The 15,427-nt window shown below is 43.6% G+C and overlaps 1 long non-coding RNA gene across 1 annotated transcript in view; it reads left to right on the forward strand.

Annotated features, from left to right (window-relative positions):
* LOC126284514 (uncharacterized) overlaps nt 1-15,427 on the forward strand; it is a 534,021-nt gene that overhangs the window by 471,563 nt on the left and 47,031 nt on the right. Inside the window, exon 2 of the long non-coding RNA XR_007551491.1 lies at nt 10,959-11,017. This is a non-coding gene — a long non-coding RNA (uncharacterized LOC126284514). The remainder of the gene's footprint in view (nt 1-10,958; nt 11,018-15,427) is intronic.

Genomic DNA, 15,427 nt, shown 5'->3' on the forward strand with positions numbered 1-15,427 from the left:
CAGGTCGGACTGCGCTCCATACGCGTTCCAACTGACTGGATGAGCTGAACTCGCTATCCGAACCTTACGACAGACAACGACCGGGAAGTAATAGCAGTCTGACAAAGACACTACGAGAGGGGATACACCGATACGCGCTGCTACCGCCGGTCACGGTCAGGCATAGCAGCAACGCAGTAGTAATTTAAATTAACGTAGTAAGGTGGAAGTAATGTCAATGACACGTTATATGGATACACCATATTCGCCGAATTTTTACTATTTGCACTATATACGAGAGAGAATTGTCAGAGCATGTGCTTCAATAAGTGCCAAAGTGATAGGGAATACCACTCAATAAGATTGCAGCACTGCATTTATACCAATGGTCCTTACTTCGAACACCTTCTGTAAATGGACGTTCATGCCATGTTTTTCACCTTCGTTGACCTTCAAAGACCTTACTGTTACACATCATGGATTTCTCTCGATGGGCACTATCAGAAAGTAAGTAAAACTATAGCACACCATTAAAAAAAATAGTTGACCTTCATATCTCTGACGCGACCCCACCTAGCAACAAACAAACCAACATCATATTCGGGCCCACTTTGTACCGTGCAACATTTGTCCCAGAAACTTTTCAACTACTATCATACTTTCGGAGCTCTCTTGGTGGCAATAACTAGTGACCCACCCTGTACATCGCAATCCATGCGCAGCGTTTCGCTGGTTGCATGTCCACAACGGAAACGCACTTGAAAAAATCGCAATCACGCACGTCCATATCTCTCTACTGACTTCTAGTATCAGCTGCACGCAGTTGACGTCAACAAGTGTGTGGGCCTGAAGATGACGTTATTACAACGTTGAAACTAGTTGCCAAAATAAAATCGACACCTTAAATACAGCTGGAGGAATTTCTTCATTTTAATATATTTTTTTTTGTCCCAGACATGTTTCACTGCAGTTGCAGCATCCTCAGTGGTTTTTTTATTGTTATGCCTGTTAAACATATGTTCTTTACTGTTTCAATACATACAACTATTAGTTTTAAATCGTAATTACCAGTTTTTGAGGAGTCATAAAATTGTGTGTTCATACCTTTTTAACACATGGTGTGGTTCACCTGCTGTATTACGTTTTTATAGTGTCTGTTTTTCTTTACAGTTTGTCACCTGATACTATATACAAGTTAATGTAGGCAAAACATTTACACAAAAATTACGGTTTCTAAACTGTTGTGGCATCCCTGAGAATTAATAATTTATGTGAAAGGTGGTGTGTGTATGAGTGCGTGCGTGCGTGTGTGTGTGTGTGTGTGTGTGTGTGTGTGTGTGTGTGTGTGTGTGAGTATCTATTTACATTATGTTTCACTTACGGTTTCTTTTTTTCGCCATCCCCTACATTATCAAGTTCAGTGTTTTGAGTTGTCACTGTCACTGTCACTATCCATCAGGTGTGATAACAAGATGGCGGGCAGTGGAACAGTAGAGGGTGTTAAAACAAGATGGCAGGCAGTGGAGCAGTTGAAGGTGTCATTGGCGGTTTTCTTTTTAATTTCTCATAGTATATATACACTCGAGGAAATTGAAATAAGAACACCGTGAATTCATTGTCCCAGGAAGGGGAAACTTTATTGACATATTCCTGGGGTCAGATACATCATATGATCACACTGACAGAACCACAGGCACATAGACACAGGCAACAGAGCATGCACAATGTCGGCACTAGTACAGTGTATATCCATCTTTCGCAGCAATGCAGGCTGCTATTCTCCCATGGAGACGATCGTAGAGATGCTGGATGTAGTCCTGTGGAACGGCTTGCCATGCCATTTCCACCTGGCGCCTCAGTTGGACCAGCGTTCGTGCTGGACGTGCAGACCGCGTGAGACGACGCTTCATCCAGTCCCAAACATGCTCAATGGGGGACAGATCCGGAGATCTTGCTGGCCAGGGTAGTTGTTACACCTTCTAGAGCACGTTGGGTGGCACGGGATACATGCGGACGTGCATTGTCCTGTTGGAACAGCAAGTTCCCTTGCCGGTCTAGGAATGGTAGAACGATGGGTTCGATGACGGTTTGGATGTACCGTGCACTATTCAGTGTCCCCTCGACGATCACCAGAGGTGTACGGCCAGTGTAGGAGATCGCTCCCCACACCATGATGCCGGGTGTTGGCCCTGTGTGCCTCGGTCGTTGCAGTCCTGTTTGTGGCGCTCACCTGCACGGCGCGAAACACGCATACGACCATCATTGGCACCAAGGCAGAAGCGACTCTCATCGGTGAAGACGACACGTCTCCATTCGTCCCTCCATTCACGCCTGTCGCGACACCACTGGAGGCGGGCTGCACGATGTTGTGGCGTGAGCGGAAGACTGCCTAACGGTGTGCGGGACCGTAGCCCAGCTTCATGGAGACGGTTGCGAATGGTCCTCGCCGATACCCCAGGAGCAACAGTGTCCCTAATTTGCTGGGAAGTGGCGGTGCGGTCCCCTACGGCACTGCGTACGATCCTACGGTCTTGGCGTGCATCCGTGCGTCGCTGCGGTCCGGTCCCAGGTCGACGGGCACGTGCACCTTCCGCCGACCACTGGCGACAACATCGATGTACTGTGGAGACCTCACGCCCCACGTGATGAGCAATTCGGCGGTACGTCCACCCGGCCTCCCGCATGCCCACTATACGCCCTCGCTCAAAGTCCGTCAGCTGCACATACGGTTCACGTCCACGCTGTCGCGGCATACTACCAGTGTTAAAGACTGCGATGGAGCTCCGTATGCCACGGCAAACTGGCTGACACTGACGGCAGCGGTGCACAAATGCTGCGCAGCTAGCGCCATTCGACGGCCAACACCGCGGTTCCTGGTGTGTCTGCTGTGCCGTGCGTGTGATCATTGCTTGTACAGCCCTCTCGCAGTGTCCGGAGCAAGTATGGTGGGTCTGACACACCGGTGTCAATGTGTTCTTTTTTCCATTTCCAGGACTATATATATATATATATATATATATATATATATATATATATATATGTGTGTGTGTGTGTGTGTGTGTGTAAAGAACGAGAGAGAGAGGGACGGGCAGAGTAGTTTGAGGATTTATCATTGACCTCTGTTCTCTGCTCTGAAAGAATTAGTAGATAATACCAACCCATAGAACTCCCTCCTCTCCTACCCCCCCCCCCCCCACCACACACACACACACACATATGCACACACACATGTGTGGTCCATTGATCGTGACGGGCCAAATATCTCACGAAATAAGCGTCGAAGGAAAAAGTACAAACAACGAAACCCGTCTGGCTTGAAGGGGGAAACCAGATGGCGCTATGATTAGGCCCCTAGGTGGCGCTGCCATAGCTCAAACAGATATCAACTTCGTTTTTTTAAAAAAAATAGGAACTCCCATTTTTATTACATAATATTGTAGTACGTTAAGGAATATGAATGTTTTAGTTGGACCACTTTTTTCGTTTTATCATAGATGCCGCTGTAATAGTCACAAACAGCATCAAACAGCATGCGTAAAACGTCTCTCGCTATTTTCTCGGAATTGCCAGAGTAGTGCACCTTACTACTTGCTCGTTGTGTTGTTTTAATGGCCTGCTAAAGGTATACAAAGTTTGAAGTAAATATGTGATCCTAAAGTCGTGGCCTCCCCTTGTCAGATGAGAAGAAAACAATTGAAAGAGAAACATTTTTAACAGGTTCAGTATAATATTACGTGTAGTCACCCACATGCTCCTCCTCCGCCTACCTCTCTTCCTCCTCCGCCTTGATTTCTATGACGATTTCCTCAATGTCGCTCATTAGAGCATTCATCTCATCGTCACTCCTCGTAAAAAACAACAAAAATCCTGTTAAATTATTCATAACTGTATTTACTCGTAAACATATACTGTCGGTGTATAAAACGATATTTTGAAATCACATTAGGTGGGTGATACAAATAAATACCAAACATTTATTTCGTAACACAACATTAATTTCCTCCAGTCTAGTGTTAGACATAAGACTTATAATCCAATAGCTCTCTGCGTAGTTTAGACAAAATTGGTATCAGCCTTCTTTCTCTCAACTAGGATAGTCAACTGCTTAATAATGATTGAAGACAATAGCTGTATTTCAGCATGTTAGTTCTCTCACGTTAAGAATCTTGGTACATAGCAGAACGTAATCTTTTTTTTTTTTTTTACTTTACACTCAGCGGTCATCGTTTTTGTGACATTTTACTGTTCGCCCTCACGTCCATCTTTTAAATATTTGGAAATTTTTGGTAAGGTCTTATGGGACCAAACTGCTGAGGTCTTCGATCCGTAGACTCACACACTAATTAAATTAACTTACGCTAAGGACAACACACACACCCATGCCCGGGGAACGACTCGAACCTCCGACGAGGGGCGCCGCCAAGACCGTGACAAGACGCCTGCATCTTTTACGTGACGCATTCGATCCTGAATCCATTTCAGGGGACGACGTGCACGATTGCACCGGAGGCAGCAAGTGAGGGATTCTTCGGGGGTTCGCATGTCTGCACGGGCGCAAGCACCACCTGCCATTCAGCTGTAGTCGAGCACAGTGGCAGGGGAATGGTGCGCCCTTCGGCAGGAACTCATTAGCAGACTTGCGACCAGCATGGGGGCGCGCTGCAGAGCACTCACAACCATCCGTGGCGATCACAAGCCTTATTAGACACTAAGTTCACACTTTAGTAATGTCTAGGGGGATATGATACATCAAGGTGGGCTTGAATAAAAATAAAGTGTAAATTATATTCGTCGAATTACGTGTTTCTTTCAGTTACCTCGTATACTATACTACAACAGCTGTTTCTATGTGTGGTCCTAGTTTCATCGAGTTAAGTTACTTGACAACATAACTTACTTACGATGAGGCTGCCCACTATCAACCAATGATTAACAATGATTAATAGTTCGCTGGGCCCTAATCTCGTGGTCGTGCGGTAGCGTTCACGCTTCCCACGCTCGGGTTCCCGGGTTCGATTCCCCGCGGAGTCAGGGATTTTCTCTGCCTCGTGATGGCTGGGTGTTGTGTGCTGTCGTTAGGTTTAAGTAGTTCTAAGTTCTAGGGGACTGATGACCATAGGTGTTAAGTCCCATAATGCTCAGAGCCATTTGAACCATTTTTTTTTAATTCGATGAGCCCACATAAAATATGATATCACACTAAGTAAGTATGAAATATTCATTGTCAAAATTATTCATATATGGTAGCAAAATGTTGCTCCTTTAACAGTTCGTAAACACGAGGTTCGAAAATGCTTAAAAATTTTGATGCAAAATTTCAATCAGCAAAAGTTGAAGAGAATGCTTGCTACCATGTACAAGACGTTGACATGGATTGTGGTAGTCCCAGAAGCACTCTTGCAGTGGCGATGAACGTTCAGGGTGCTTTCTGCGAACTAAGGGTAGAGAATTCCAGAAGAGAGTTTTCCATTCCGCACGAGAAACCTCTCATGCTGGAGTTCATGGCTACAGAAGAAAAACCGTGGTGTATCACCTACTCTTCACATTCACTGACCGGCGGTCAAGGGTACACTCGATATAATTCGGCTATCAAATGCTGCAGCTGTAGAGATAACAAACTGTTGTGCAGTTTTAAATGTCGAAAAAGGTTTATCTTGTAATAAGTGATCAATACTTATAAGAAATGAGCCTGATAAAATAAATGGATTATAAAAGTTTGAAATCATGTACGTTCGTCAAATATCGAAACAGCTGTACAATCGCAAATGTCACAAAATTTCTTATTGTAGTTTAGGTGATGACAGATTTAACAAGGGTGATTGATAAAATGAACAGCCTGGATTAAGTTTGAAATTATATATGTTCCTCAGTCTGCTTAGTTTGTTTCTTCCGACGCTGTTCGATGGGCCCGCGCCATTTAGTGAATTGGCCGGTCAAATCCCAAAAGGAAGAAGAGAAATGACATTGGCCGGTCAATACAGAGTGACATTGGCCATTTCCTGACTTGACTGACCGCTTCCTGCTTGGGCCGATTTCGCACCTTGGCGGTAAAATATACAATTATTAATTGGATGTGCCACAGTATCTCGTTTCTGCTGTTTTTGTTAGACCATCCATCTTTTCGTCTTTATCAAGCTATAGCTATAATTTTGGTCTCTGTAGGCGAAACTGTCTCCTAGTCCCAGTTTCCAGTAAGTCCTACAACAGTTCAACACAATATCAGAAGCAGTGTCACGTTGCTTTATATTGCACATAAATGTATTCACAACTTGAGAAAAGTGACTGAAATGTAGCTGACAGCCTGGTCTAAATACTAGAAACTGAGATGAAACTCGACACAAATTAAGTTTTGTAATTGAACCCCAGTAATGCAATTAAATTCACTTATATAAACGTTAATCATAGACATTAGTTTTAACATATGTCAATCAGCAAAACGTATTATTTTCTTTACCTGCTTAACGTGTTAAGCGACCAGCTTTCCACTTAAAAATTACGAGCTACATCGAAAATGATGGCTTCCAAAATAGCCGTAATGTTGGTAACACAGCCTCACAGATTTACCTCCTCTCCCGTGTAACACTGCTTGACTTTAAATTTCAGGTGGTGCATCTGGTTCCGTTTCAGAAGGTTGATTATGCACCGGTGGACCAGCCTGAAGGTCTATGTTGTACACGGCATATGAAATACTCTAGAAGCAAGAACACATACAACAGGACACAAACGTAATGAAACAAACAGCGGTTGGTAATGAGTGTACTGGTTCAGTGATTGACTCAGTACTGCGAATCGTGATGTAAGAGTCGTGAACAGATCACACTACAGGGGAAACAGAAATATGTGGCGTCGCGTTCATTTTTAATATATAAAAAAAATTCCAAATATTTTAAAAATGCGCAAGGTATAAATTGGATTCACTACTTCTAATGAACTGCAACAGAAGCTAAAAAGTAGTACAAAGTGCAACCATGATCCATTTTCTGTTTCTGGAATAAATAAAATAACATACCAGGAATGTTGCATGTTCTACTGGGAAGAAATGGGTCCAGAAATTGACACCATATAGAGGCAACTGGTTACAGTCTACACACACGACATGACAGACGCACATGAGCAGTATCCACAAACACGTACAGAACAGGACACTCATTAGCAAATGTAAAGCAAAATGTTAACGTACTCAGCCAATTTAATAAAAGACATAAAATGAGTCTATTGGAAGAACTGAAAAGATATAAAATCACCAAAAATGTTCATATAGTACACTGCCGGAAACAAGTTAGTACGCCTGGAAAGACGACGTCGATTTTGACCCGATGATAGCATATGCTGTACTATTGCTTCCCAATATATTTATTCCTTAATGAAATTTGTCATTAAAAATATATCATTTTTTCAAACCAACAGCTCAATTCATAGAATCAATACTACAAATAAGAATAAACTTTACAAGGATTTAAAGTCACTTAGTCTTGTGCAAAAAGGTGTGCATAATTCAGGAACACACATTTTCAACAACTTTCCAGCAGCCATAAAAAGCTTAACAACCAATGTAATTGCCGTCCGCGGTGGTCTCGCGGTTCTAGGCGCGCAGTCCAGAACCGTGCGACTGCTACGGTCGCAGGTTCGAATCCTGCCTCGGGCATGGATGTGTGTGATGTCCTTAGGTTAGTTAGGTTTAAGTAGTTCTAAGTTCTAGGAGACTAATGACCACAGCAGTTGAGTCCCATAGTGCTCAGAGCCATTTTGAACCAATGTAATTGAGTTTAAGAGAAGCCTAAAGTATTTATTGTTGGCCAACTCCTTCTACTCCATTGATGAATTTCTCAGTAAAACCAACTGATTTATATATATAGTACAATAAAACTTCTGCACAATTTCAGTGCAGTAATGTGTTCATTGAAAATATGTGTGTGTGTGTGTGTGTGTGTGTGTGTGTGTGTGTGTGTGCTAGTACAACCTAACTTCTGCACTATTTCAGTGCACGAATGTGTTCATTGTAAATAAGTATTATAGCAGTTGTATTAACGTTTATTACCTTATAAATAAATAAATAAACTTTTTTATTTTTAATCCAGTGCATCAGTATTTGTAAATTGACTCTTTCATATAGTGTTCATTAAAAAATGACGATCATCCACTTGGGACATGTGGAATGGTACATTAGTTTATTCGTTTTAGTTGTAAGTATTTGTCTTGAAGCCAGCCGGTGTGGCCCAGCGGTTCTAGGCGCTTCAGTCTAGAACCGCGCTACCGCTACGGTTGCAGGTTCGAATCCTGCCTCGGGCATGGATATGTGTGATGTCCTTAGGTTAGTTAGGTTTAAGTAGTTCTAAGTTCTAGGGGACTGATGACCTCAGATGTTAAGTTCCATAGTGCTCAGAGTCATTTGAACAATTTGTCATGTATTGTTGTTTTTCTAACATGTTCTGCATCCTAGAGGACCTCCTCACTATGGATCAATTGGAATGAAAGTAAATGTAATCTAATCTAAATATGCCACCTGGGGGATAGGAGACGTACTGATAGTGATTTCAGCGTCGTCGAAAGGACAGACACCATATCCATATAAGTATATAGTTGTGTCAATACCGGCCATGGCATTCTTCTTCTGTGCGGATGCTCACATATTCCCCGAACTATTACGGGACTTGGTAAGAATGTCTTCCACGAGTAATGAGTGTGTTGGGGTGGGAGACTGTAAATGTAGTGCGTGGATAAACAAAGTGAGAATGTGTGAAACCCAGCTGGCGCCATTCGTCTACGAGACTCAGAGGGCCATAGACACGGGTTCCCAGTTAGATACCATGTTTCTTGACTTCCGCAAGGCATTCGATACAGTTCCCCACACTCGTTTAATGAGCCAAGTAAGAGTATATGGACTATCAGACCAATTGTGTGATTGGATTGATAACAGAACGCAGCATGTCATTATCAAAGGAAAGAAGTCTTCCGAAGTAAGAGCGATTTCAGGTGTGCCCCAGGGGAGTGTCGTAGGGCCATTGCTATTCACAATATACATAAATTAGCTTGTGGGTAACATCGGAAGGTCACTGAGGCTTTTTGCTGATGATGCTGTATTATAGCGAGAGGTTGTAACAATCAAAAATTGTACTGATGTGCAGCAGGATCTGCAACGAATTGACGCATGGTTCAGGGAATGGCAATTGAATCTCAATGTAGACAAGTGTAATGTGCTGCGAATACGTAGAAAGAAAGATCGTTTATCATTTGGCTACAATATAGCAGGTCAGCACCTGGAAGCAGTTAATTCCATAAATTATCTGGGAGTACGCATTAGGAGTGATTTAAAATGGAATGATCATATAAAGTTGATCGTCGGTAAAACAGATGCCAGACTGAGATTCATTGGAAGAATTCTAAGGAAATGCAACCCGAAAACAAAGGAAGTAGGTTACAGTACACTTATACCCCACTGCTTGAAAACTACTCACCGGTGTGGGATCCGTACCAGATAGGGTTGATATAAGAGATACAGAAGATACAGAGAGCAGCGCGCTTCGTTACAGGATCATTTAGTAATCGCGAAAGCGTTACTTAGATGATAGATAAACTCCAGTGGAAGACTCTGCAGGAGAGACGCTCAGTAGCTCGGTACGGGCTTTTGTTGAAGTTTCGAGAACATACCTTCACCGAGGAGTCAAGCAGTAGATTGCTCCCTCCTAAGTATATCTCGCGAAGAGACCATGAGGATAAAATCAGAGATATTATATCCCACACAGAGGCATACCGACAATCTTTCTTTCCACGAACAAAACGAGGCTGGAATAGAAGGGAGAACCGATATACTCAAAGTACCCTCCACCACACACCGTCAGGTGGCTTGCGGAATATTGATGTAGATGTAGATGTAGATGTAGATGCTTGACTTGTGATGTCAGAGGATGAGCTGGATTGGCGCGCCGTGGTATTCGGCGATGAGAGTAGATGCTGCCTATACGCAAATGATGGGCGTTTGCGCGTACAACGGAGGCCTGGTGAGCTGGTCCAGGCCTAATGGTCTACAATGACATATCCGAGGGCAGTATTTGCCATCTGTGCTATCGACTGGATGCCAGAGTGACCGCCTACATAGTTGCCCATACCCTGTACCACTATGGGAGTTCCAGCACGGCCAATGATCTGTAAATGTTATCATATCATGTCTTCCATTTGCACTGTTTCAAAAATAAATCGAGTTAGTTGGAAACCTCTAAATGGGTATACTCTTTTTTCCCGGCAGTGTATGCTGAATGAAAGTAACACACTCAGTGAATTTCTTCATATTCTTCCGTAGTATTTTCAAATAAGAAAAATTAAACAGTAGTACATAAAAAATAGACATCCTTGTTTGTGACATACCAGTAAGTATCGACTTGAAATTATAACTGGAAGATGCCCTCTGTACTAAAGAACAGTATGTGTATTCTGTGGACGACCAGTAACATCACATTTCTCTTGACAATATGGAACATACCTTTATGACTGACTGTTTATGTGTGTTCCTGTTTTTCAAAAATGGTTCAAACGGCTCTAAGTACTATGGGACCTAATATCGGAGGTCATCAGTCATATAAACTTAGAACTACTTAAACCTAACTAACCTAAGGACATCACACACATCCATGCCCGGGCCAGCATTCGAACCTGCGACAGTAGCAGCGTAGGTATGAAGTTCGTTACCTTTGTATTAATCCTGAGGTATTGTGATGCAGCACATTAAACTTACCTAAACAACCTTGTTTTCGTGTGTGAAGATTCATTTAACCTAATCTCTTTTAAAAAGTATATGACTGAATTGAATAATCAACCAAAGAAAGGCTCACCTCTGTAATAACAGAAATTACACCGTGTCGTCCCCCTCACCTACCGTCTCTCTCCTCCACTCCTCCTCGCTCCTCCCCTCGCCCTCCCCCCACGCACAGACACACTCCTGATATTTCAGCTACTAATCGAAGGCGGGAATGTGTCTGTTGCAGATATGCCGCATCTTGCCAGCGTCCTTTTTATGGTATCTTCATACCAGAGACTTTTGATGGTAAGTATATTACTTCCCACATGTTACATAAATACGCTTTAATTTCTTGTAGCAAAATCTCTAAACTATATAGGCAATGATTAACATTAATTCTTACCCTTCACCATTTCCAAATATTAGGTTGGTGCGTAAGTCCGTACCGTTTTTGTTTTGCATGTTCATATTACGGTTGCTATGGGTTTATTTATCGATTGTCATTTTTTATTGTTGTTACCTGACAAGGAAACACGCGAGTGCGAGGTCGTGAGTCCAATCTTCAGTAAGGCTCATTTGAAAGTGTTGTGTTTACAGTTATGACAGGCAAAAATATTAGCTGCTGATGACTCACCATCTACACAAGCAGGGCGAGAGAAAGTGAGTGTCAGGGAGGTGCAGCGATCAACCTTCTATAGGGTGTACGTATCACACTTCACAAAATGGATATTTCGACATTCAGAAACCAACCATTAACTTTTACCGTGAACAGCGAATGAAAAGTGGCGCGCCACAGTCATCACGAAGTTGCGCACCATCAACATCGAACGCCGCCTTCCTGGAAGTTACAGACCTGACGTTCAGCTATCTATTTCCTCTTAAAAAATCCGCATAGAGTCATATTGGTGTAACGAGGTGATCAGAACTTATGGAACGTGATGGCGTGCAGCTGAATGCGAAACAGTCTGTCGTGCAGCTTATCGCGTAACTGACTATCCTTTAAGGCGTAGCTGCCGGTAGTGCGATGATATGTTTTAGAGGCACGGGAAAAAAACCTCCAGAGACTGAATTTGTACAGTGGTTCCAGGTGGTGTCACAACTTTTCAGGAGGGATAGTTTGCTTTCAAGGAGTGTGATTTTCACACGCAGACCAGGAATCAAGCAAAAGCAAACTACTTCGACCAGCTCCAAATTAACAGTCGCCATAATTGTATACGAATGTGTTAAGCCATTGATGTTAGCTGATCTTGATAAAAGTCTCTTGGTACATCTAATTTCCAGCGTTCCTTTTCACATGCGTATCCTCATCGAATCCCGATTGGTCGGAGCTGAAAACAAATTCCTTACTGAACGTATGTCTATCTCGCCAACAAAAAATTTCAGGCGAAATCCGCAGTTTGCTGTGCATAGTTGACAATTTGTTTGAAATTTCTTTATTTTACGTCTTCCAATTCCGTAGCACTGTTTGAAGTTATGCTTGCCCTGAAAATACTGAAATCTGTTCGGACGCAGTTTCATTTGCGTAACGTTAGTCAGTCCCTATCACGCACACGCTGTGAATTGTGACGAGCATCCTCAAAACGCGCAGACGCCAGTCTCTGTTACAAGTCCACCTTGTCCTCTCTTCAACATCCGTAGTTTTTCTTATCCAGTACACGTTCATATCGTTGCGGATTTATACGAAATAACTTCATAATTGCTCTTTTACTATGCCGAGGATGATATTCCGTGTACGTAATTGTGTGTTTAGCACCCGCCCTTTGGACAACGATCGTTTTTATTACGTTTCGCTGGAGACAGGTTTTGTGGCTCCCTGTGGGACATGGATGACGAACTACATGGCTCGATACCTGCTTCAGTATGACTTTCACTTATTAAGCACGTATCGCCATCACTGTAGTCCTCAAGGGTATTGTCGACACAGTTGAGTACATACGACGCCACGCATTCCATTGCCTCATCTTGCGGAAACGGTAACATTTCATCCACCACTTGTTTCTCACTCTGCGAAATTCTTTGGGTTCCTTTCTGAGGAAACTTGGAATTCAACAACTGTTGCAGTGGATATGTATGTCACGCTATGTTAACCAGGGACCTAGAAACGACGGAGAGGCTCCGTCCCCGCCGCAGCCGCAGTGGTCCAGAACCCACGACGACTACCGCAGTCCACTTCACTCCTCCGCCGCCCCCACCGAACCCAGGGTTATTGTACGGTTGGGCCCCCGGTGGAACGCCCCAGGGAACGTCTCACACCAGACGAGTGTAACCCCTATGTTTGCGTGGTAGAGTAATGGTGGTGAACACGTACTTGGAGAACTTGTTTGCCCAGCAATCGCTGACATAGTGTAATTGAGGTGGAATAAGGAGAACCAGCCCGCATTCGCCGAGGGAGATGGAAAACCACCTAAAAACGGGGACCAGGCGATCCTTTCTGCCCGTAAAGCCATGCGTTAGACCGCACGGGCTTGCTGTGGATATAGTGCAATGTTTGCTTTGTTTATCGTTGCTGTTGCTCTGCTTTGTATGAACACCACTAGCACTGTAGCACTGTTGTGAGCTCCTCGTCGAGTAAACAGTTCAACTGTGCTCCGTAGCCTCGTGCTATGCTCACCACTGGGTAGCTGCCGGCCGGGGTGGCCGCGCGGTTCTAGGCGCTACAGTCTGGAACGGAGCGACCGCTACGGTCGCAGGTTAGAATCCTGCCTCGGGCATGGATGTGTGACGTCCTTAGGTTTAGTTAGGTTTAAGTTCTAGGCGTCTGATGACCTCAGAAGTTAAGTCCCATAGTGCTCAGAGCCTTTTGAGGAACATTGGGCAGCTCCAATCCCACCCCCTGTTGCCATTGGCAGCATGTTGTGGTTGCCTGACAGACAACATGCGGAGCGTCGAGCGCCATAAACATTATTGGACTTCTGCGACCTCACACTCAAGCGGTTCCTCGTGAGTTTTCTTATCGTCTTTTTGTCATGTGGAGACAGTGAGTGGTGCTGTGGACGATATGAAATGGAATGCCAAGTGGAGAAATCGGAACACTTCCGACATTTGTTAGGTTCAATAAAGCGTGCAGCGGAGGCAACCAGAAACAACTGCGCCGTGTATGGTGATAATGTCACTGGACACAGCACAGCAATAACATGGTTTCTTGTTCCAAGGAGGACCGTTTTGACGTTAGTGAGTCTCCACTTTCAGGAAGACTTGATGCAAAACGTTTCCAGTCATTAACCGAGAATCATGCAAGTCACTGTACTCGACAACTGGCGGATTTGATGAACTGTGATTACTCCACCATGGAGCGTCATTTGAATACAACGGGGAAGGCTGAAAAACCGGGTGTATCGATGTCGCGTGCTCTAAGCCAAAATCAGAGGGTGGGCATATATGCATTTCTGCTTGCTCGTCATCAATTGGCTCGTGAGCAACACCTACCACTCCCACTCTGTATCATTACTGGTGACGAGAAATGGGGTCTTTATGCTAACATACGGAATGGAAATGAAGCAGTAGCTCCCCGTACAAAGACCTACATTCATCCACAAAAGAGAAAGTTGTGCATCTGGGAGAACAGCGACGGTGTGGTGTACAACGAATTGCGTTCCTGAGACAGTCGTATAACCATCACTGCTGACATTTACCGTCAAGAACTGACGCTGTTCCCGAACGACGACAAGGAAGAGGGCATTAAGTCATGCTACTCCACGCATTCTGCTAGCTTGACAAAGAACCTTATACCCCTTTCGGACCCTCTGGCTACAATCATGTCCATTAGCTTTTACTGTGTCTTAGCTGCAACAGAATCATTTTTCCCAATGGAAATCCAATGTAAACATCTGTAAATGTTCAACCTTTCATCATTCGCAAGGTCTGCCATACGTTGAGCATCGCTACGTAAATATCAGCACGTCAATGTAGCAGAATACACGAATGTGTTGCTGCATAACAGAATATTATTATTGTTATTTTGCATGGTAATTATGGTCCAAATGGCTCTGAGCACTATGGGACTTAACATCTGAGGTCATAAACCCCTAGAACTTAGAACTACTTAAATCTGACTAACCTAAGGACATCACACACATCCACGCCCGAGACAGGATTCGAACCTGCGACCGTAGTGGTCACTCGGCTTCAGACTGAAGCGCCTGAGTCGCCTGCTCGTGGTAATTACTGAATGGACATTTTACTATTTATTACAACAGAGAATATTTTGTAAATAATTGTTTTAGTCCATAAATTGAAGCCAAGTGTACAAAGTGTGTTTTGAAAACGGGCACATATTTTTCTATAAATATTGCAACTGAAATCATTACAAATCACCTAAGAGCATTACCTCGTAACAAAAATTTTCCTTCCTGGAGAAGAAAAAGTTTCGGGGAAGTTAGGTTGGGAAGTTATCCTGCATCCACTTCATTCACCCTACCTTGTGTCCTTTGATTTTCCCCTTCCCTTTTCTCCATCGACCACGTTCAACGAACGGCCGCCTTCGAACAGCCATTCCGAACGTGGCTCGACGAGTTCTTCGCATCAAAACCAGGTGGTATTTACAGTCGCGGAATCTAAAAGTAGCGTTGGTACACTATTGTAAATAGTGGCAGAAAAATTAGTATTGATGATTAAAGTCACTGTTACGTGTTTCTCTTGTGTTTATTAAACTTATGGAAAAAACACTACGAACTTGTGCACAGCCACAATATTAAAACTTCCTAAACTATTTGTCTG

Source organism: Schistocerca gregaria, chromosome 8, assembly GCF_023897955.1.
Source record: "Schistocerca gregaria isolate iqSchGreg1 chromosome 8, iqSchGreg1.2, whole genome shotgun sequence".
NCBI lineage: Eukaryota > Metazoa > Arthropoda > Insecta > Orthoptera > Acrididae > Schistocerca > Schistocerca gregaria.